The sequence below is a fragment of the Myotis daubentonii genome, chromosome 14 (assembly GCF_963259705.1).
Source record: "Myotis daubentonii chromosome 14, mMyoDau2.1, whole genome shotgun sequence".
Lineage (NCBI taxonomy): Eukaryota > Metazoa > Chordata > Mammalia > Chiroptera > Vespertilionidae > Myotis > Myotis daubentonii.
This window is the reverse complement of record NC_081853.1, coordinates 2,375,332-2,399,721: the sequence shown is the minus strand read 5'-3', so window position 1 is coordinate 2,399,721 and position 24,390 is coordinate 2,375,332.

Below are 24,390 nucleotides of genomic sequence, written 5' to 3'. Positions count from 1 at the left end.
GTGAGCCTCAGCAATAAGAGAGGAGATAACAACTGTTCAAAGTCATCGATTCTCCATGTTCCTCCACCTTCCCATAACCACCCTCTCAACTGCCCGGTGGGGGGGTGGGGAGGAGGTGGGGCCACAAGCAGAAGTTTCCAGGCCTCCAGTGATGCCTGTGATGCTGGCCTGAGGCTCGGTGCTCAAGTGGATGTCCCGGGACAGGGGCCCCGCAGCTCCCTGGAGCCCCTCCCGCGTCCTCCAGAAGAGGGAGCAGCTGAGCCTGGTCCCTAATTTAATTCTGTCTAATAACCGCTCACACCAGGGACCCAGCCAAGCCAACCCCGCCCTTGCTAGGGCTTGAACAATGCAAGGGTGAGAGAAAAATACTGTTGTCTAACCCAGGAAAGAAATTAGATGGGGATTTCCTTTCTCTCAGACCCCTACTCTTATGTCGTAGGTTAGAGAATTATTCAGATATATGCTTACTCCCCGCCTACCATTTCCATGGATGGAGTGGGGCCTGGCCATGGAGTTGGCTTTGGCTAATGAGATGTTAACCGGCATGACGTCACCAAAGACTCAAAAAGGATTTGTGCGGTCGGACATGCTCTCCTGTGCTTCTGCACTGCCCGGGCCAGCCCGCGTGCTGGGAGGAGCTGAGGCAGGCGGTGGACCAGCAGCCAGCCCCAGCCTGTCTTCCAACCCCACGGCATCCTGTGGACGCATGAGCTAAACAGACGCCTTTTTAAAAGTGCCACTGAGATGGTGCTGCTGCTTGCTACTTGCAATGGCTATCGACAGAATTCATCTGTGTGCCCGTCCTGCTTTCCCTGCCCGTCCACAGGCAGACCCACTCCTCCTGCTCCCCAAGGCCCTGCAGCGTGTGAGACAGAAAACATTTCCTTACTGCCTGAGGAGGAGCCCCCGAATCCGAACTCTTGATTCTGCCCAGGACTGTGCTCCATCATCCCCGCTTCACCTGCCGTTCTAGCATCTGCTGGCTCCACTCGCATCCATGCCTGCAGCCCCCGCTCCTCGCTCAGCCTCTGGGCCGGTTCTTCCACCTGCTCTTCCTTAGCCACCTTCCCATCCACTTCCTGAAAAATCTCAGATGCTGGGAAGCAACAGGGGGAAGAATGGGGCAAGGTCATAACGGACTCATGAAAGATGCTTCTAGAGCAGCGGTTCTCAACCTGTGGGTCGCGACCCCTTTGGCGGTCGAACGACCCTTTCACAGGGGTTGCTTAAGACCATCCTGCATATCAGATATTTACATGACGATTCATAACAGTAGCAACATTACAGTTATGAAGTAGCAACGAAGATAAATTTATGGTTGGGTCACAACATGAGGAACTGCATTTAAAGGGCCAGAAGGTTGAGAAACACTGTTCTAGAGGAATGAACGGTCAACTGGCAGGTGCTCATGTGGCTCCGTAACTACAGGCCACCTCATCCAGCCCCGGCTTTCACACTGACCCATCCTCCCCTCAGTGCTCTTTCTGACTCTCATCACCTCTGGGCCACTGTATTGTGAGTCTCCAACTCTCTTCCTTGAAGGTGTGCAAGCTGCAGGCAAAACACAACAACACAGTCTGTGCCCTTGCAAACCTCAGAAGCTAAACTAGACAAAGAAAAGCAAGCAACGATGATAGCACAGTGCGTTGACTCTGGGGGGTGGGGGCACTATTGATACAACAAAGAGTTCAGAACTCAGGCCAAGAGAAGGTCAGGATGGCCTCCTTAAGGGAGAAGTGTGTAGCTGAGGCCTGGGATGGGGCTGGGGGAAGGCACAAGCCAGACAACAGAAGTTCACGTGCAAAGGCCAAAAAGGAAAGAACACTCGCACGGAGTGTGAGAGTGAAGGTGTGAGAGGCGAGGCTTGGTGAGTAAATGAATGAATGGATGGGTGGATGGGTGGTGAGAGACACAAGCCCAAAGGAAGAAAATCCCAATGTAACATTTTTAGTTGAGAACGTAAACTGTATAGCAGATGACAACTTGACAAACGCGTTAAACTCAGCTCAGGAAGCATCTATTGAGCACCTAGTCGGCGCCAGGTGTGCGATGCGGCATCCCCACGGGAGATCGCAGGCCTGGCTCCTGCCCGGAGAAACCCTTGAAGGCCAATGCCGTCCGTATGATCGTCAGACACTGGGCTTCGATGGGGAAGGACTGTTACTGAATGTGAGGCTCCGATGAAGTGGATCTGTAATGCGGGTCAAGCTTGACGGCCTGTCTCTCTCCTTCCCTCACATGTATGTGTACAGGGTTAGCAGAAGCAGGCTTACAGTTCATTCTTGTATGACTATTCACTTATTAATTATTATATTTTATTTGTATTTTCCATAGAAACAACCGTAAACCTACTTTTGCCTGTGTGTGTGTGTGTGTGTGTGTGTGTGTGTGTGTGCGCTTTAAAGATCTGGAGTGTGGGCCTACAGAAGAGGGAGATCCCACACCCTGCCCTGGTCTCCGCTGTCCACTGCAGGTCCCGCTCATTCTCTGCAGCCTCACTGTCCACTCTCTTTACTCTGCGCCTCAGCTGTTCAGTGTGGTGGCCAGGAGCCAGCGTGATTAGGGAGGACTTGAACATGACGAGCATGACCTGAGGTGAGCTGTAAGTGTAAAATGCACAAATAACTTTAAAGACTTTGTATAAAAAAAGAACACACATCTCCTGATAATCTTTATATTGAGTACATGTTAATATATGTTGAATATTCTAGGTTATCCTGTATAATAAAAGGCTAATATGCAAATTGTCCCCTCCACCAGGAGTTTGACCAGAGTTCAACCAGGGGGCGGGGCTGGCCCGCCAACCTCCCATGGCCCCTCCCCCTGGCCGCCCTCCCCCCCCACTGGGGTGACCAGCCGGACCCCACCCATGCACGAATTTGTGGACCAGGCCTCTAGTATAAAATATATAACTAAAATTAATTTAACCTGTTTCTTTTTACTTTTTAAATGTGGCTATTAGGAAACTTAAAATTACACACATGGCTCACATTTGTGACTTGTCTTATGCAGTCAGTTCTACTGTAACATTTATTTTGGAGACATGCATCTGTCCCAGTACAGCTGAGAACTGACGAGTGACTTGTGTCTGCCTCTGTCTGTCAGGGACACCCGGTGAGCCCGGCTGAACGGAGCTGTGTAGGAACATGCCAGACCTACCTCAGCTCGCTGCAGGAGTCAGGCCCTCACCATCCCCATCTGACCGCAGCTTTCTGTCTGTCTCAGGTGTGCCTCCTCCCTTCACTTCACAGAAACTCATAGACAGCGACACACCGGCAAGTAAGTGCCAGGACCTTTCCAAGGGTTAGTGCACATAGAGGACTTACGTATTCGAACCATGCACCATGTGCAACACGGGCCACCTGTCTTTCCTCTTGAATGTGTCACTAGCAATGTTTTCGAGTACCGAGCCCTCGCCCCACACTCTCCATAGCCCTGTGGTTTTACTGAGACTTTCTACTGGCGTTTCCTGTGAATCTCATGCTGAGCTGCTGCGAGCAGTGCTGCCCGGGAGCCCCAGTGGCCACACCATTTAGCACACAGTCGTAGTCCCAGCCACCTGCCTGGCCGCTGCTGGCCTTCCTTAAAGCAGCTGTGAGCCTGCCCAGCGTGGCCCGTGGTTCAGCAATGGCCATGAACCAGGAGGTCACAGTTCGATTCTGGGTCAGGGCACATGCCTGGGTTGTGGGCTCCATTCCCAGTGAGGGGCGTGCAGGAGGCAGCTGATCAATGTTTCTCTCATTGGTGTTTCTAACTCTTTATCCCTCTCCCTTCCTCTCTCCAAAAATCAATAAAAAATATATATATATTTAAAAATCAACCTTAAAAACCCCCAAGGCAATATTTCTAGGTGCTGGAGGGTAAACACCACAAAACCACATGTTGCGCCTACTGATCACTTTGATTTCACAGCATTACGGCTAACGTCACTGTAAGCGGGAGCCGCTGCTGTGCTTCTGTGAGCAGCGCGAGGGCAAGAGGAGCGCCTGAGAGGTGCTGCTGCTCCGAGGACCACGTTTCGCTTCATGGGCGCTGTAACCATTTAGGATGGTTCTTCCTTAAAGTCGGGGTGCTGCTCTGTGACATCATTGGGAAGGTGCTGTGCCTGGAACTCCGGCCTCTGAGAGGTGACGCTGCAGCTTCAGGCTGTCCGTCCCGCCCGGACAGGCCCTGGGCTTGATTGGGAAGCCGCTAGAATGTGGACTCACTCACACAGACACTTCCTTGGAAGCTTTTCGTTCGCTGTGAACGTAAGTCATCGTGATACTCAATTTCTCTATTTGTTCGGAATGATCAACCGAAGCACTTGAAAATAATTTCAATGGCGATGAACTGTGCGCTCGATCAATGGCGGACACCACAGTCAATTACCCTGTCACTTTATTTGGGTCTCGGCAATCAGTTGGGATCAATACTCTCAATCTCGATTGATGGCAGACCGCAAATCACAAGTCATCATCTCAAGTGGCTGTTGCAGGGCGTGCGGCGAGTCCACAGTCCAGAGCTGCTGCCCCCCCCCCCCCCCCGCCCCCGGCTTCCTGGCCGCTGACCGCACTCAGCGGGCGGGCGCTCAGCATCGCTCTTCCCCACTGCCCACTCTGTCCTCTTCATACTGCAGCTGCCTGGAATCATCCCAAATTTGAAACTTGGTGAAATCAACTAATTGAGCAAAAGGAAGGATCTGGAAGGTAAGTCACGCAAAACTGAACAATCTAAGGAGGGAAGAACTGTGGCCGTGGGGAAGGTACCGCGTATTCTAAGTGAACTTTTTAAGAGTCGGGCTGAGAGGGGAGCTTGAGGGGATGGACTCTGGAGAAAGGCTTACTTTTACTGGGGAGGCAGGAAACCCCTGGGTGGCAAGTGAGACCCTCCCAGTCCTGCCCCTCGCAAGCTGGGGCTGAGGGTGAACACAGCACCTCCTCACCCCGGAGAGGGGCCGCTTCAAGATGTGGGCAGGCTGGACTGGCTGATGGTTTCCACACTCTGCTCCCTGGTGTACTCTGCCCTTCAGAGGCCGGGCGGAGGGTAAGGAGAGAAGGAAGAAACCGCTGCGGGAGGCCGAGGCTCCTCGCTCCGTACCAAGAGCTGCTCTAGTTGGTGAGCTTTGTTTTGTATGTTTGACTTTATGTAAGATTTTTTCCCGTTGATTTTTAGAGAGTGGAAGGAAGTGAGGGGGAGAGAGAGAAACATCGATGTGAAAGAGACACATCAATTGGTTGCCTCCTGCAAGTACCCTGGCAACGGCCAGGGATCGAACTTGCAACCCAGGTACATACCCTTGACCGGGAACCGAACCCATGACCCTTCAGAGCACAGGCTGATGCTCTCACAGGCCAAGATGTGAGATTTTACTTGAAGGAGCCAGTGCCGGGGGTGGGGGTGGGCTGTGGGGTGTGTCTGTGTGTGGGGGGGGGTGTTGTGGCCCAGCACCGGCTCTCCAGCTGGGACCTCAGGCAGGTGACCTAAGCGCTCTGGGCATCAGTGTCTGCCGATGGAATACTGAAAGGTACCGACTCTAATGGAGGAGCCATGAAGACCAAACGCATCACATGTCGTGCACACAGAACAGTGCCTGGCATGGGCAAGCACCATGTGCAGGTTTAGGTCCATGAAGTTGTATGCCGCCGTTTACAAAGGTTTTACACTCTAGGTCTAAACTTTCTGGCCGTTCAGACCGTGCACTTGATGAACCCAAGTACTTTGTTCCCATCTCGCTTGTGTTTTAAGGACCGAGCGTCGGGATGTGAACGGTGTGAGGTCGGACCCTTGACTCCCCTCCGCCCAGGCCAGGGGGCAGCGACCCTGGTCAGCCCCGCACTGGAAGCAGCCTCCATGTGCGCCCCGCGGTGCTCTGCGTGTCCCCAGCAGGAGGTGAGCATCTCGCAGGTGCCTCAGGGGCAGGAGAGATGCAAGACAAGGTCGTCTCCTCAACAACTCAGGCGTGTCCGAGGGCTAAGGCTAACCTGGCTGCAGACCTCGCCTCCCGGTCCCCACAGGTGCCCCGAGAGCAAATGCACAGGCAGCGGCTCCCAGGGAGGCCAGCCACCGACCGGGGTGCGGGAAAGCCCGATCCGCCCTGCCCGCCTCCCTGCGGACGTCCCAGCCCTGGAGGCCAGGTCCTCTGAGGGCACATTCACCTACTGACCCCATGGCCACGTGGGTCTGACAGAAAACCCTGTTCGCAGCCTGTGCCCTCCGCAGGGGGTTGTTGAGAAGCGTCACAGAGACATGAAGATCTCACTGCCACGGGATAAACGTCTACGGCGGTCTCCTCTCCAGACATCAGAGGAGCTACTGCTCCCCTCGGAAGCCGCCTCCGAGCTGGGCGGGGAGGTGCTGGCCCCCGGCGGGTGCTGGGCTGTGTGCTGGCTCACAGAGGCCCTCCCGGCCCTGAGCGGGCTCCACGGGAGGCCTTCCCCGCTCGCCCGGCCACCTTCCCAGGAGCTCCCCCACTTTGAGTGACAGGTTGTAGAGAGCCCAGCCCGGGCCACAGCTGGTTGCACCTGGAGTGAACACCTGGGCACATGGAGCCAATCAGCTTCCTTCCCAAACATTTAAACTTGGGACAAAGAAGCTCTCTTCTCTCGGCGGGAGATCTGAAAACTCAGAAGCGCGGGATGGCCACGTTCTGCTCCGTGAGCCGAGCAGAGAGACCAGGAGGACAGGAGAACCGACAAGCGGAGATGCGGACGCCGAGGGGCTGCTTTTACCAGGGGTACCGGGTAATAATGCCCATTATTTTCAATAGAAGGAGTTACATGTATGCTGATATATATGCGATTTGACATGTATGCTATTTTGTTGTATTGACAACAAGCTTCAAAACTTCACATGTCGAATTTGCTGAAGGTGTTAACATCATAGATATGTTTATGCTTAAAAATGTCGAATTTTGTGCCAAAAAAAGAGCATTTGTGGAAAGTTTTAATTCATTACTTTATTTTGAAGAAAAAGTTATCGTATACTTTGGGAAGCTTATAATGAACATGCTCCATCTCAAGATACTTGTGAACGCTGGTTTAAACGCTTTAAAAGTGATGGTTTCCATGTGAAAGACAAAGAACATCCAGGTCAACCGAAAAAGTTTGAAGACCAACAATGACAAGCATTATTAGATAAAGATGCGTGTCAAACTCAAAAATAACATGCAGAAAGATGAAATGTTGCTCAGCAAACAATTTCTGATCGTTTACAAGCAATGGGAAAGATTTTAAAGAAAGGAAAATGGGTGCCACATCAACTGAACGAAAGACAAATGGAAAACCAAAAAGTCATCAGTACAATGTTGCTTCAACGGCACAAAAGAAAGGGTTTTTTGCATCGAATTGTGATTGGCGATGAAAAGTGGATTTATTTTGAGAATCCCAAACACACAAAATCATGGGTTGATCCAGGTCAACCATCAACATGGACTGCAAGGCCAAATCGCTTCGGGAGGAAGAAAGTGCTCTGCATTTGGTGGGATCAGGAAGGTGTGGTGTATTATGAGCTTCTAGATCCAGATGAAACCGTTAATACTGATTGCCACCGACAACAAATAATCAGTTTGAACCACTCTTTGATCGTAAAACGACCAGAATGGGCCAGAAGACACGCAAAGTAATTTTGCTTCATGATGATGCCCCATCACACACTTCAAAACCAGTTAAGACACATTAAAAGATCTTTCCTGGGAAGTATTAACCCACCCGCCATATTCACCAGACCTTGCTCCTTCAGATGACCACTCATTCCGATCGATGGCATACGCACGTTCTGAGCAGCACTTCAAAACATACGAAGAAGTAGAAAATTGGGTCTCTGAATGGTTTGCCTCAAAACAAGAAAAGTTGGGATGGTATCCACACATTACCTGAAAGATGGGGGAATTGTGTAGCTAGTGATGGGCATTACTTTGAATAAAGCACTTTTGATGTTTCCTTGAAATTATCGTGTTTTCTTTGATTACGAAATCCGCATTAACTGGTACACCTGGTAAGTCCCTGGGACCAGGTCCCTCACACCGCCGGGTTTCCTTACGGGTTCCACCAGACACCCCTTCATCATCATAATTTCCTGTTTTCACTTGAGCTTGTTGTAAGTTGCTTCCTGCTAATTTGCAACCAGAGAGCCCTACTCTACAGTGTTACAGACTCTAAGCGGGGTCCTCAAACTACGGCCCGCGGGCCACATGCAAATACAAATATTGTATTTGTTCCCGTTTTGTTTTTTTACTTCAAAATAAGATATGTGCAGTGTGCATAGGAATTTGTTCATAGTTTTTTTTTTTTTTTTTAACTGTAGTCCGGCCCTCCAATGATCTGAGGGACAGTGAACTGGCCCCCTGTTTAAAAAGTTTGAGGACCCCTGCGTCTAAAGCAGTGGTTCTCAACCTTGGCTGCACATCAGAACCACCTGGGAATCTTTTTAAAATCCTGACTTCTGGGCCTCATCCTCCGGAAATTCTGTTTCTTTGTTATGGGGTGGTTCGATGTGCAGCCAAGGTGGAGAACCACTGCTCACACCGTCCCTGGGCACGCATTAACGTGAAGCACTTGAGTCCCTTTCTGTCTGAGACCCCAGTAAGGACACATGGGAGGTGCTGACTTGAAAGTGGGTGCTTGAGCTAAGGAACATGAGGCCTCAGGCAGGGTGTTGTCTGCTCCGGGTGCAGCTCGCTGTCGGTCACAGGGACCAGGTGAACACAGCACCCACGGCAAGGGTTCCTCTCAGGCCACCAGGCCAGGGACGCGGGAAGGAGTATTTCCCTTCGAATGTCATGAAAGTTATGAATGTATCTTTCTCAAACTGCCAAAATAATAGTTTCATTTACAGAACTGAAATTCTCCAGGGAGCCCCGGGTGATGTTCCAAGTGGCTAATGTCCGATCTGCGGAACACAAACGCGGAGCCTTCCATCTGCTCTGGATCCTGAATTTAGCATCTCAGCTCAGTGAGTCCGGTGGTGAGCACGTGCGGGGCGGGCTGGATCAGAACCGCGCCTGGGGCCTCTCGGAGCTCCGTCCACACAGCGCGCAGCGCGGGGCCTGCACAGGTGCCCTCCGGGGCGTGCACTGTAAATCAGACCTCAGGCTGCACTGGCTGTGTGGCTGCAGAAGAAGCTGCCAAATCTCTCTCTTTTGTTACTGCTCAAAAGTCCTGTTGTCTGGGGGGTTGGGGCACAGCCAGGGACTTACTGCTGCTCGGGGCTCCCTGAGGAGAACATGTGAGAAGGAAAACGGATCAGGCGCTCGGCAGAAGGAGGAGGAGGAGCAGGGCGGGGGCCTGGAGCACATCTAGGCTCTAGGTGTGCTCTCTGCACCTTCCAGGTGTCACCCCATTTAATCTTCATAAGAACCCGATGAGGTGGCAATCACTTTGACCCCACTGCACAGGTGAGAAAACGAAGGCTCAGAAGACTGGGCAGCGCACTGACTCCGGGTCACCCAACAGCTGCCGCTCTCCCCGCCAGCAGCCCCTCCTCTTCTGCTGAGAGGCCCCGCGCCTCCGAGAAAGGCTCTTCCCTCCGCGCATGGTTTCCATGGGGCAGAGGTTCTAATTCTACTCTGGGGCTCAAAGCTTCTCTCGGAGTCAGTCCCGGTGGGACTGTGAACTACACGAGACAGGCACTGTCTTTTTCATCTCAGACTCTAGCACAGGGCACGATTTAGGCACTTAACAAATACTTAAAAACAAACAAGCGAGCACGCCTGCAACGTGTAACATACCAGGGGTGTTTTCTACCCTGTGTGGTTAGGAAGTGTCCTGATTGGTGAAGCTTGGGTGTGTTTAACCGAGACCAATCAGTAGCTCTCCTGAGAACTGGTGGAATGACACATGGCAGAAGCTTCCAGGCGCTGATCCGTCCTGATCATGGATGCACAGTGCACAGCCCTGTAGGGGTTGCTACCGCCATCCTGGGCCTGACTCCAGTTCCTGTACATTGTCAGCTTGTCCGTCGGTTCTCCGACATACCCCTTACCCCACAAATTACTTCCCGTTTTTGCTGAATGGCACCAGAGCTGGTTTATATTGCCTGCAACCAAATCGCCCTGCACCCTCACGGCATGTTTGTACCAGTCACCACATGTCTAGAGCCAGGCCCAGAGCAGCACTGACAGCCTGGGACCTGCAGTCAGGTGCAGCCACTGGCAGGGGGCGCCTGCTGATTCAACAAACAGCCTCCCCTGAGCGTCTCTAGGAGCCAGAGCTACAGTAGGTTCTCCCTGTAGGTTTTTCTTTTTTTTTTTTTCTTTTTTTTTTATTGCTTAAAGTATTACAAAGGGTATTACATATGTATCCATTTTATCCCCCCGCCCTAGACAGTCCCCTAGCCTCCCCTATCACCCCGTGTCTTATGTCCATTGGTTATGCTTATATGCATGCATACAAGTCCTTTAGTTGATCTCTTACCCCCCTACCTCCTGCCCCCCAACCCTCCCCGGCCTTCCCGCTGCAGTTTGACAATCTGTTTGAGGCAGCTCTGCCTCTGTATCTATTATTGTTCAAAAGTTTAGAATGGTCTCTATTGTCCATGAATGAGTGAGATCATGTGGTATTTTTCCTTTATTGACTGGCTTATTTCACTTAGCATAATGCTCTCCAGTTCCATCCATGCCGTTGCAAATGGTAAGAGTTCCTTCCTTTTTAGAGCAGCATAGTATTCCATCGTGTAGATGTACCACAGTTTTCTAATCCATTCATCTACTGATGGGCACTTAGGCTGTTTCCAGATCTTAGCTATGGTGAATTGTGCTGCTATGAACATAGGGGTGCATATATCCTTTCTGATTGGTGTTTCTGGTTTCTTGGGATATATTCCTAGAAGTGGGATCACAGGGTCAAATGGGAGTTCCATTTTCAGTTTTTTAAGGAAACTCCATACTGTCTTCCATAGTGGCTGCACCAGTCTGCATTCCCACCAGCAGTGCACAAGTGTTCCTTTTTCTCCACATCCTCTCCAGCACTTGTCGTTTGTTGATTTGTTGATGATAGCCAGTCTGACAGGTGTGAGATGGTACCTCATTGCTGTTTTGATTTGCATCTCTCGGATGATTAGTGACTTTGAGCATGTTTTCATATGTCTCTTGGCTTTCTGAATGTCCTCTTTTGAAAGGTGTCTATTTAGGTCCTTTGCCCATTTTTTGATTGGATTGTTTATCTTCCTTTTGTTAATTTGTATGAGTTCCCTATAAATTTTGGAGATTAGGCCCTTATCAGATATGTCATTGGCAAATATGTTTTCCCACACAGTGGGTTTTCTCGTTGTTTTGTTGATGGTTTCTTTTGCTGTGCAGAAGCTTTTTATTTTGATGTAGTCCCATTTGTTCATTTTTTCTTTAGTTTCAAGTGCCCTAGGAGCTGTATCAGTGAAGAAATTGCTTCGGCATATGTCTGAGATTTTCTTGCCTTTGGATTCTTCTAGAATTTTTATGGTTTCCTGTCGTACATTTAAGTCCTTTATCCATTTTGAGTTTATTTTTGTGTATGGTGTAAGTTGGTGGTCTAGTTTCATTTTCTTGCATATATCTGTCCAATTTTCCCAACACCATTTATTGAAGAGACTATCTTGGCTCCATTGTATGTTCTTGCCTCCTTTGTCAAATATTAATTGAGCATATTGGTTCGGGCCGATTTCTGGGCTCTCTATTCTATTCCATTGATCTATATGCCTATTCTTGTGCCAGTACCAGGCAGTTTTGATAACAGTGGCTTTGTAATACAACTTGATATCTGGTATTGAGATCCCACCTACTTTGTTCTTTTTCAGGATTGCTGCAGCTATTCGGGGTCTTTTTTTATTCCAGATGAATTTTTGGAAAGTTCGTTCTAGATCTCTGAAGTATGCTGTTGGTACTTTAATGGGAAGTGCGTTGAATTTATAGATTGCTTTGGGTAGTATGGACATTTTAATGATGTTGATTCTACCAATCCATGAACACGGTATGTTCTTCCATCTGTTTATGTCTTCCTCTATGTCTTTTTTCAACGTCCTGTAGTTTTCTGAGTAGAGGTCTTTTACCTCTTTAGTTAAGTTTATTCCTAGGTAGCTTAGTTTTTTCGGTGCAATGGTAAACGGGATTGTTTTTATAATCTCTCTTTCTGAAAGTTCACTATTGGTGTATAGAAATGCCTCAGATTTCTTGGGGTTAATTTTGTATCCTGCTACATTGCCAAATTCATGTATTAAGTCTAGTAGCTTTTTGATGGAATCTCTAGGGTTTTGTATGTATAATATCATGTCGTCTGCAAATAAGGACAGTTTTACTTCCTCTTTTCCAATTTGGATGCCTTTTATTTCTTCTTCTTGCCGAATTGCAATGGCTAACACTTCCAGTACTATGTTGAACAGGAGTGGTGAGAGGGGGCATCCCTGTCTTGTTCCTGTGCTTAGGGGAAATGGTGTTAGTTTTTGTCCATTGAGTATGATGTTGGCTGTGGGCCTGTCATATATGGCTTTTATTATGTTGAGGTATGATCCTTCTACTCCCACCTTGCTGAGAGTTTTTATCAAAAATGGGTGTTGAATTTTGTCAAATGCTTTTTCTGCATCAATTGATATGACCATGTGGTTTTTTTCTTTCAATTTGTTTATGTGATGTATCACGTTTATTGATTTGCGGATATTGTACCATCCTTGCATCCCTGGGATAAATCCTACTTGGTCATGGTGTATGATCTTTCTGATGTACTGCTGGATCCGATTTGCTAAGATTTTGTTGAGGATTTTGGCATCTATGTTCATGAGGGATATTGGCCTGTAATTCTCTTTCATTGTGTTGTCTTTCCCTGGTTTTGGTATTAGGGTGATGCTGGCTTCATAGAATGAGCTTGGAAGTGTTCCTTCCTCTTGAATTTTTTGTAGTAGTCTGAGGAGGATAGGTTTTAGTTCTTCCTTGAATGTTTGGTAAAACTCCCCTGTGAAGCCGTCTGGTCCTGGGCTTTTGTTTGATGGAAGCTTTTTGATGACTGCTTCAATTTCTTCCATAGTTATTGGCCTGTTGAGATTTTTAGATTCTTCCTGATTGAGTTTTGGAATGCTGTATTTTTCTAGGAATTTGTCCATTTCCTCCAGGTTGTCTAGTTTGTTGGAGTAAAGCTGTCCATAGTATTTTTTAACAATCATTTGTATTTCTGTGGGGTCTGTTGTTATTTCGCCTCTATCGTTTCTGATTTTATTTATTTGGGTCCTCTCTCTCTGCTTCTTGGTGAGTCTGGCTAGAGGTTTATCAATCTTGTTTATCCTTTCAAAGAACCAGCTCTTGGTTTCATTGATTTTCTGTATTGTTTTTTTGGTCTCTATGTCATTTATTTCTGCTCTAAGCTTTATTATCTCCTTCCTTCTGCTCACTCTGGGGTTTTCTTGTTGCTCTCTTTCTAATTCTTTGAGTTGTAGAGTTAGATGATTTACTACCATTTTTTCTTGTTTTTTGAGATAGGCCTGTAGAGCTATAAACTTCCCTCTCAGGACTGCTTTCAATGTGTCCCATAGGTTTTGGATTGTTGTGTTTTCATTGTCATTAGTTTCCAGGATGTTTTTAATTTCTTCTTTGATCTCATTGGTAACCCAATCAATATTTAATAGCATGCTATTCAGCTTCCAGGTGTTTGAGTATTTTGGGTTGTTTTTATTGTAGTTTATTTCTAATATTATGCCATCGTGGTCTGCGAAGACGCTTTTTATGATTTCAATCTTCTTGAATTTGGGGATACTTTGCTTGTGACCCAATATGTGGTCTATTTTTGAATATGTCCCATGCGCACCTGAGAAGAACGTATATTCTCTGGCTTTGGGGTGAAGTGTTCTGAAGATGTCTATTAAGTCCATCTGATCTAGTGAGTCATTTAGGATTGCTGTATCTTTGCTGATTGTTTGTCTATAGGACTTATCCAGTGCTGTCAATGGTGTATTAAAGTCCCCTACTATGATTGTATTGTTGTCGATCTCTCCTTTGATATTTTCCAGGAGTTTTTTTTATGAATTTGGGTGCTCCTACATTGGGTGCATATATGTTTACCAGGGTTATATCTTCTTGTTGTATTGATCCCTTTAGTATTATGAAGTGGCCTTCCTTATCTCTTGTTAAGGCCTTCACTTTGAGGTCTATTTTGTCCGATATAAGTATTGCTACCCCAGCTTTCTTTTCCTTTCCATTTGCCTGAAAGATATTTTTCCATCCTTTCACTTTCAGTCTGTGTGAGTCCCTTCTAATGAGGTGGGTTTCTTGTAGACAGCAGATGTATGGGTCATGTTTTTTTATCCATTCAGCCACTCGATGTCTTTTGGTTGGAGCATTTAGTCCGTTTACATTTAAAGTTATTATTGAAAGGTACTTGTTTGTAGCCATTTCTTTTTTTGTGTGGCTGTTTTCTTTCTGAGCTTTTTATTTCTTATTTTTATACCAGTCCCTTTAGCATTCCTTGCATTGCTGGCTTGGTGGTGACAAACTCCCTTAGTCTTTTTTTGTCTGTGAAGCTTCTTATTTCCCCTTCAAGTTTGAATGATAGCCTTGCTGGATAGAGTATTCTTGGATTCAGTCCTTTGCTTTGCATCACTTTGTAAATTTCAGTCCATTCTTTTCTGGCCTGATGTGTTTCTGTTGAGAAGTCATTTGACAATCTAATGGGAGATCCCTTGTATGTAACTTTCCGTCTCTCTCTTGCAGCCTGTAAGATTCTCTCTTTGTCCTGAACATTTGCCATGGTGATTATGATGTGTCTTGGTGTGGGTCTTTTTGGGTTCACCTTGTTTGGGACTCTCTGGGCTTGTGTGACTTTTTTCTTCCCCACCTCAGGAAAGTTTTCTGATATTATTTCTTCGAGTAGGTTTTCTAATCCTTGTTCATCTTTCTGTTGTTCTGGTACTCCTATTATTCGTATGTTGTTTCGTTTCATGTTGTCCCAAAGCTCCCTTAGGCTCTCCTCCTGTCTTTTAATTTTTTTCTCCAATTGCAGTACATTTTGGGTGTGTTTTGCTTCCTTGTCTTCTAATTCACTTATTCGGTCCTCCGCTTCTCCTAGTCTACTGTTGATACTTTCAATGGAGTTTTTCATTGCAGCTATATCACTCTTCATTTCTTCTTGGGTCTTACTTAGGTTGTTGATTTTTTCATCTGTTTCTTCTAGCTTCTTCCATATGTTATCGATTTTTTCATCTGTTTCTTCTAGCTTCTTCCATATGTTATCGATTTTTTCATCTGTTTCTTCTTGCTTCTTGAAGAGGTTGTCGATTTTTTCCTCCATCCGGTTTATGCACTCTAGGATCCTTATTCTGAATTCTTTATCTGTCATGTTGCATGCCTCTGTATTACTTAGCTGCTTTTCTGGAGAGTCCTCCCTCTCTTTCCTTTGGGGGTTTCTTTGTCTACCCATGTTTGATCTCACTGACATATCTAGACGTTGAGTTGTTCAGTGGTTGCTCCCTTGGTGGCAGTGACTCCTTGGTCTGTGGTTGCTCTTCGGGCGGTTGCGGTAGCAGCTGCTCTTCAGTTGGCAGCAGCTCCTCTGGTGGGTGCTGTTCACAGCTGTGGTGGCTCTTCCGGCTGGTGGGGCGAGGTTTCACGTACAGCTGCTGTTCCTCAGCAGAGGATGAGGTGCTCAGGAGGTTGCTGTTGCTTGGATCTGCTGCGTTGATTTAAAGGCACAAAATACAACACAACAAGGCACCACGTACCAGGCACTATACACAAATATATTCACGATATTAATAACCCCAATTAAAGGTGACCACCTGAATTAAGAGAATTAGGGGATAAGGAAGAAGGAAGAGAAAAAGATAAAAGAGAAAAAGGGAAAGAAAAGTAGGGACCAAAAAAAGGGAGTGCAAAAATGAAATTGGAAAAAGGAAGGGAGAAAATAAAAGCGAGAAAAGAAAAGAAAAAAAAAAAAGAGCGAAAAGAGAGAATGAAGTGGAAGAGGGAAGAGACTTTTTATATGAGGAGAATACTCCTATAGAACAGCCATTAATCCCAACAAATTCCAGCAACAGCTCCCTGGATATGAATGCAAACTAGAAACAACCAATAATATAACGATGAAAATAGAATGGTGAACACTAATCCCAAAATAAAATAAAGAAAAAATAAAATGGCACTTTAAAAAAATGGTAAAATGGTAGCAGTAATAATACTGGTTAAAAATAAGAAGGTAGTAATTAAAAGGGTAAAATCAGGTGATGGAAAAAGAAGAAAAGAAAGAAAAAAAAAAGAAAAAAAAAAGAACAGAAAATAAAAAAGAATGAAAAAAAAATTGGTTTCTTAGTTAAAAAGTGAAAAAAGAAAAAAAATTGCAGTAGTGAAGGTCCTTCGTTTCTTCTATTCTTCAGTGTGGCTCGCCTTAGACCTTCCAGGTATTCAGGAGAGTGTTGAGTTTCCCTGCGATATACTGTTCCTCTGTGTTGTAAACCACAGTCCTTATTTTAAAGCATGCCGCATTTATTTCCCAGACTGCCTTATTTTGTGTTTAGCAAAGAGTCAGTTTGTGGGTCAGCCTCTGGGTGGCAGTGTTCTGGGGTTGGCCTCTGAGGCTATAGGGCCTCTCTGTCCAGTGGAAGTTCACTGCCCAGAGCTGACTGCGTAATAGTTAGTTACCGGCGCTATGTTGTTGCTGGGATTGAAAATCCCCCTATAGGCCAGACCCTGTTAACTCCCAGGGACTGATCAGGTTATCTTAATCCTTGATCTCGTACAGGGTGGAATCTGGGTGTGGCTGTGCTCCTTGCCTGGGGGCTGGGGGGAGGAGACTCACTCTCAGGAGCGGGTGGCTGCCCCAGTCCCGGGCTCTGGGGTGTCTCAGCACTCAATTCACTACCACCTCTCCCGGCTCCCCCTCTTTCCCCAGTCTCTCCCCAGATTCCACTCCTCAGCACACTCTCCCTCTCTTCAGCACAGGTGAGTGTCTGTATCCGAAATGTCCCATGAACAGGGTTCAGTGAAAACAAACAAACAAATGCCGGCCGCGGAAACGGGGAAGGCTTGGTTTCTGTAAGCTTCTTCTCTTACCGGGACTGCATGGTCAGGTCAGCTCTTCAGGCTGCCCCCTTTAGGCTCAGTCCTCCGCGGTCACAGAACCCAGCTCTCAATTTCCCTGGCGGCGCCAGGAATCCCGCGGTTCTCCTTTCCCCCATCAGGGGCTGTGCCTGTCCCAAGGGACGCGGCTGTCTGCCACGCGGTCTCCCTCCGACTCTCTGGGCTCAGAGGTCTGGCAAAGTTTCCTGCCCAAATCCCTGGGTTTTTTTTACCTTTCCAGGGGAGTTCTGCTCTTCCCGGCTGTAAACCCTCTCACCAGCTGAGCAATTTCGCCAATTCGGTGTGAGTGTTACTAGCTTCAGCTGCTCGCTCCATTTGCTCCGGGACACGACCTGGGACGCGTCTGCCTATATCGCCGCCATCTTGGTTCTCTCCCTGTAGGTTTTTCTTTCCAGCAATCTCAATACACTGATGTTGATAATATCATGCCCACTTTGCAGATGAAGAAACTAAGGCTCCAGGAGTGTATGTAACTTGCCAAAGAACATAATATAGTGAGTGGCATGGTCAGGACTGAAAATCATATCTTCCTGAAGCCAGAGCCATTGGTCTCACAGTCCCGTGATACATGTGAAGCTCTTGCTGGCGCCAATCGCACTCGTTTTAATTTTATAATACTACTAGCGGCCCTCAGCCTGGCCAAAACCGGCTCTCCAACATCCCCCAAGGGGTCCGGGATTGCAAGAAGGTGCAGGCCAGGCTGAGGGACCCTCCTGGTGCATGATAGGGGCGAGGAGGGGTGCAGGAGGTTGGCCAGCTGGGGGGGCTCCAGGGCGTGTCCAGCTGGCCTCAGTCCCGATTGGCTGGACCCCAGCAGCAAGCTAACCTACTGGTCGGAGCGTTTGCCCCCTGGTGGTCAGTGCATGTCATAGCGAGCGGTTGAGCGGCCTTAGCATATCATTAACATATTACACTTTGATTGGTTGAATGGCTGACCGGATGACTGGACACTTAGCATATAAGCCTTTTATTATATAGGATATTATATATACTATTTTGACATGAATTTTTTGCAGTAACATAATTACCTCACGAATCTCCTAATTAATTTCCTTTCGATGTGCATGAATCCGTGCACTGGGCCACTAGTTATAGAATGACGCTCTTGGAACTGCCGATGTCTAGCTGAACAGAAGTCTGATAACTAAGGAGATACACAAGAAGCCATGTGGAGACTGTAGGAGGGGTAGAGTCACAGTGAGTTGGCCCCACACCCATGTGTGGTGGTTAAAAATCAGGAGTGATAGCTCAGTTGTGGAAGTGCCCCCTGAGGAACGAGGGGTCCCAGCCCCACACCAGGCCCCTAGCCCAGGGTTCCAATGCCAAGAAGCCCCCATAACATCTGGCTGGGAAGACCAGTGGGGATTGTGGATGAGTGAGTCAGAGGCTCTGGAGTCCCAGCCAGAACCTCTTTCAGTGGCTGTTCCTCCCAGCCTTGGCCCCATTGCAGACTTCCCTAAAATCTCCAAAGTTCCAACACCTCAAACAAGCAACAGGAGGCCTCAACATGCCCTGTGCCTCTTGCTAAGGGTCCAAGCGCTGCAGCTGGCCTGTTTGCAGCACACTTCTCCCAGGTGCTTCCCACGATAGCACAGGGCTACCCACCACAGAGCACTCTGTAGCGCCTACAGGTGGCCCGGGCCTGGCACAGGCAGTGGCCTACTTGCCCTTCAGAGGCCCCAGAACCTACACATGTGGTGATTGGCTCTAGACCATACAAGACACCAGTCAATTAGTTCCACAAATGACACACCCAAAGGGTGGGCTTGGCAGACACCAGAGTCCTGCTAAAGTGTATCCTGCTCTGTGGGGTCGGCCCCTGAACAACAGCTCATCTATTATAGTCACAGCCAGTCATCCTGAGGGTCATACCCACCCCCTGTCATGCCAACAGCAACCAAGGATCAACTACAGCAGAGGGCACACACAACCCACACAAGGGACACTTCCTGGAGCACCGGCTCCGGTGACCAAGGGTAATTCGCCACTGGCCCCACAGGACACCTACTACCTAAGACCACCCTGCCAGGACCAAGACATGTAGCAGCTCTACCCAACACTTAGAAACAAGCACAGGGAGGCAGCCACAATGAGAAAACAAAGAAACATGTCCCAAATGAAAGAACAGGACAAAACTCCAGACAAAGAACTAAAGTGAAACGGAGACAAGCAATTTATCAGATGCAAACTCTGACTCCATTAGATACTAGCTCCCCATTCCCTCTCCCCACAGGCCCTGGTCATCTCTGTTGTACCTCTGTTACGTGTGCACAGGTACGTTTAAGATGCCTACTGGACATCCCCAGTGAAGGCACAGAGAGGCAGTTAGACACACTGATTCTGAGCTTAAAGGGAGACATAAGGCCCTAACTGGTTTGGCTCAGTGGATAGAGCATTGGCCCGCGGACTCAAGGGTCCTGGGTTTGATTCTAGTTTAGGGCATGTACCTTGGTTGCGGGCACATCCCCAATAGGGAGTGTGCAGGAGGCGGCTGATCGATGTTTCTCTCTAACTCTCTATCCCTCTCGCTTCCTCTCTGTAAAAAATCAATAAAATATATTAGAGAGAGAGAGAGAGAGAGAGAGAGAGAGAGAGAGAGGTAAGAACCAGAGACATAAATGTGGGTGGTGTTGTCAGCATATGGAATGGTCAGAGCATAATTCCCACTTATCGAACTGAACGTTTGACTTCATTTATCTCACTCCTGTGCAGCTGGGAACATGAATATGGTGTCAGGCACAGTGCCTGGCATATACTAGTAACCATTCAATCAATATTTGTTCAATTGAGTTAACAAAACTCTTTGCCTCCAGTTTGTGGGAACAGCAACTCTTTAAACAAGAATATTTAAAAGTGCAAACCTTTAAAATAAATATCTATTTTTTGCAAAAAAGTATGAACAGATTAAAAACAACTGGCACTTCTACTTCAGTTTTCAGAAATAAAGTTTGATTTGTGATCTCTTTGGTTATTATGCCAAAATCCAGTACTAACGGACACCATATTATAATGCATGAACAAACAGGAGGGACAGGACCAGATGTGATGTGTCACAGTGAGGACCAATGAGCTCGAACAGCAGGAAAAGGGTTCTGTTTAAATCCAGGTGTTCAAAGTGTGTTTCAAAATGACCAACCTCTATTCAAATCACCCTGGCGATGTCTGAAACAATGTGTAGTGTGCACGGAGGCGCAATATGGCCGCCCAGATGAGCTTCAGACAGCGGTTTCTCTTGAGCTGACGAATGAACTGTACACAGAATACTCCTCAAGTGCCGGATCTGACCAGCTGAGTGACACGCTGGCACTGGGAAGCGGCCGATCCTAGGTGTGCAGCAGCTCTCTGGTGGTAACCAACCGTGTGCAATAGACAATCGGGTGTGGGCGATCCTGGGACTTATCTCTGGGCACCAACTTAGAGCCATCTTCTCCCGCCATGCTGCCACAAGTGCAGACTTTTGGGGATGCAAACTTGCTATGGAAAGACCCCACGGCCTCAGCTGTTTATTCCAGTCTCGTGACACTTGCTCCCGTCGCCTGTATAATTAAGCACAGGCTAATCCCCACCCCCGTGTTACGATGAAAGCCTTGAAGTTGACTTCAAATGGCCTCTTCAGTGTAAGCCGAACTGCAAAACTCCAACAAGAGAGGAGCGAGACAGGCAACTGTTCACAGACCCTGTGCACTGTTTCACTGGGAAGTAAGTCTGGCCGAGCTAAAGTCATTAGTGTTTTCTCAGTCATCACACCCTCTCGACTCGCAGTGGTTGTGTTGGTAGACGCTAAAGTGTCTGCATTTGGCGTTAATAATATTTCAAGAAGCCAAATACTTTCTGAAAGGCATGTGAGAATTTCCAATTACTTGAGTTGGAATTTGAGCTTTGAAAGCTAAAGTAAATTCGTCTATTTTAAAAAAGGATGACCTAGTCAATTTAAAAGGCAGGTTATCCAACTCCAAGTATGTGAGGAAAGACTAACATACCTCCTCTCCTAGGTTTCACCATTGAGTGTGGAACTCCCTTGAGTATTCCTCCATATTTTCTCTTTAGAGTGGAAAAATATATTCAGGATGGAGTCCACGAAGTGTTTTCTTAGCCTGGTGCTGCATTAAGTCACCACCCTTCTCCAGACAGGAGTTTTCTTGGGGGTTCCTGGGCCTCCACCTGTCTTCAGTGATGAAAATAATAACACCAAGCATTTCATTGCTATCGTGAAAAGACGTAAGGACGAAAATAGATGCTTAAAATCCTGTGTGTGAATGTTGACAAAATACAAGGGACTTGTACTTGCAATGGTAGCCAGTAGAAAACTAGCATGTTTCTGATGATGCACAATAACATTTCTAACACATTACACTCAAGACTGAGAGCCAGAATCTCCAATAGGCAGAACACGTCACTCTCCTTAGAGTTTCTGAGGGAATCATATATTTCATGTAAACCATATTTTAGTAATGTGTCCATTTTTAACTGTTTTTAAGTTAACATGACCCTACTGGGTGCTGCTGATGACCACTATGAGCAGAAAACGTGCCCTTGACTCTTCCTGATACATGGTTTGGTGGATGCCACCATCCAGTACCAGTCTATTGACTCTCAGCCATACAGGTTACTTTTAGTTAGCCATGTTTTACAGCTTTTTAGCACTTGCTTAGGAAATAATTAATGCAGTAAAAAATACTGTAAGTATATCCGGAGACCATGAACTCCTCCCTTCTTCCATTTTATCATTGGGAATACATAAAACACACATGCCCTGGGAAGTCTAAATGGAAATGGTAAAATAGCAACATTGTGTGACACCACCAATAAATTGGTCAAACTATAGCAGCTACACCTTAGCCTCTGGGCATTCAGACAAGCCTTTGATTTTGATAAGGAAGCGCATCTTTCCTTGAGAAGAATGAGAGAGTTTCAAGAAGTAGTCCAGTTTATCAAACCTACAGCGGCACCAACAGAATCATGATCAATAAAATTGAAAATAAGGTAGGTTAGGGTTACTGATGGTTTTAGCAGCTTAGTAAGTAGAATCACTTTAACCTGGAGGGAAATGAGGAGCATTTGGACAACCAGGTGAGAGGTTTTTGTTAGGTTTTAGGAACTATAATCTCCAGCCTCACAGGACAGATGGGAGAGATGAGAGCCCGAGAGTGGGGGCAGTAGCAATCAGAGTGCCGGAGGCACTGCCACTGGGCAGGAAACAAGACCTTGGGGCATCTGGGCCTCATTGGCCTCAGTGGCTGATGGGATAGAACGTGTGTGGGTCACAGATGACTGGTTTAAATTCAGTGACAGTGACATGGAGCGCAGGAAGAGGAGCTGTGTTGATGAGAGAGAAATGTGTGAGGCTCTCTTTTGGAGAAGTTGAGTTTGAGAAGCTTAGGTGTTATCTCTGCAGAGGAAAGACACACCCGCAAGTCTGGACTGTGGAGTGGACATGATGGAGGCTCTGGGAGAGAACAAACGAGTTGCGGTGCAGGAAAGAAGAACGTTGAGGTCAGAACCTGGTAGGAGGGAACTGGAGAGTGGTGAGTGAAGAGATGGAGAAAAGGGAGGAAACCCAGAGTCTGCTGTGGCAGGGACACCATGGAGGAGAGAGAGTTTTAAAAGCTGCAAATGATATAACTTAGTAAAAGATGAACCAGGAAAAGCCCGTGGTTTTTGTTAATTAAGGGCTTTATTTCTGTTGGGTCAAATTAAAAGTGAATAGGATTCTGCACAGCAAAGAAAACCATCAACACAATGAAAAGGCAACCTACTGGACAGAAGAAAATATTTGCAAATCACATATCTTACAAGGGGCTAACATCCAAAATATATAAAGAACTCATATAGATTTCAGATCTTGCCTCCCAGCACAGATCATCAGTTTGGCTCAGATAAACTCTTAGAAAAATTCTCTACAGGTTGTTCCAACCAGCACAGAAAGACCCACCTCACTCTTTTTGACAATTTGAGATCCTAGAAGTAGTACTGGATCCAACAGAGGCTACAATCAATATTGCCAAACTGTCTTTAAAGAGTTTACGTCGAGAAACCAAGATGGCGGCATAGGTTAACGCCGGAGATTGCTGCCTCGAACAACCGCTTCAGAGATATAACTAAAGGACAGAACAGACATCATCCAGAACCACAGGAAGGCTGGCTGAGTGGAAATTCTACAACTAGGAGGAAAGAGAATATCATACCCAGACTCAGAGGAGGCCAGTGCTGAAGTGAAATACTCAGGTGTGGAGTTCGCGCACGGAGTGGGCTGGTGGCGGAAGGCACGGTTGTTGTTTTCAATCCGGAGGGAGTTTCAGACTCTGAGCTCCAGATCCGGGCGAGTCTCTGGGGACCCAGACTCAAACGGGAGAAGCGGGACTGTCTGGCTTCGGTTGGAACTCGAAGGCAGCTTTCTCTCCGAGGTTTGCAGCGGTTGCTGGGACTCTGAGAGGCAGAGCCCCTAGGGACGGAACTGAGAGCAGCCATAACTGCTTGCTCCGCCTGCCCTGTAGATCCCCGGGGACCCGCCCTGCCCAAGCCCTGCGCAGAGCCATTTACCAGATAGCCTCAGGCAAAGGCTAGATTAGCACCGCCCTAGAGATCCAGCACAGAAGCTCTCCCACTGCAGACACAGCTGACTCTCATAGCCAGTTAGCCTGGAGGTCAAATCACCCCTGGTATTACTGCCAACAATCAAGGCTTAACTACAAGACTGCGCACAAAGACCACTAGGGGGTGCACCAAGAAAAGATAAAAAAAATGCGGAGACAAAGAAACAGGACACAAATGTCAGAAATGGAAGATATAGAGCTCAAAACCACACTTTTAAGGTCTCTCAAGAACTGTCTAGAAGCTGCCGATAAACTTAGTAAGGCCCTCGAAAGGACTGGTGAGACCGCCAATAAATATAGTGAGATCCTCAAGAAATCTAATGAGACCCTCAATGTTGTCATAAAGAACCAACTAGAAATTAAGCATACACTGACTGAAATAAAGAATATTATACAGACACCCAACAGCAGACCAGAGGAGCGCAAGAATCAAGTCAAAGATTCAAAACGCAAAGAAGCAAAAAACACCCAACTGGAAAAGCAAAATGAAAAAAGAATCCGAAAATACGAAGATAGTGTAAGGAGCCTCTGGGATAGCTTCAAGCGTACCAACATCTGAATTATAGGGGTGCCAGAAGATGAGAGAGAGCAAGATATTGAAAACCTATTTGAAGAAATAATGACAGAAAACTTCCCCCACCTGGTGAAAGAAATAGACTTACAGGTCCAGGAAGCGCAGAGAACCCCAAACAAAAGGAATCCAAAGAGGACCACACCAAGACACATCGTAATTAAAATGCCAAGAGCAAAAGACAAAGAGAGAATCTTAAAAGCAGCAAGAGAAAGAAACCC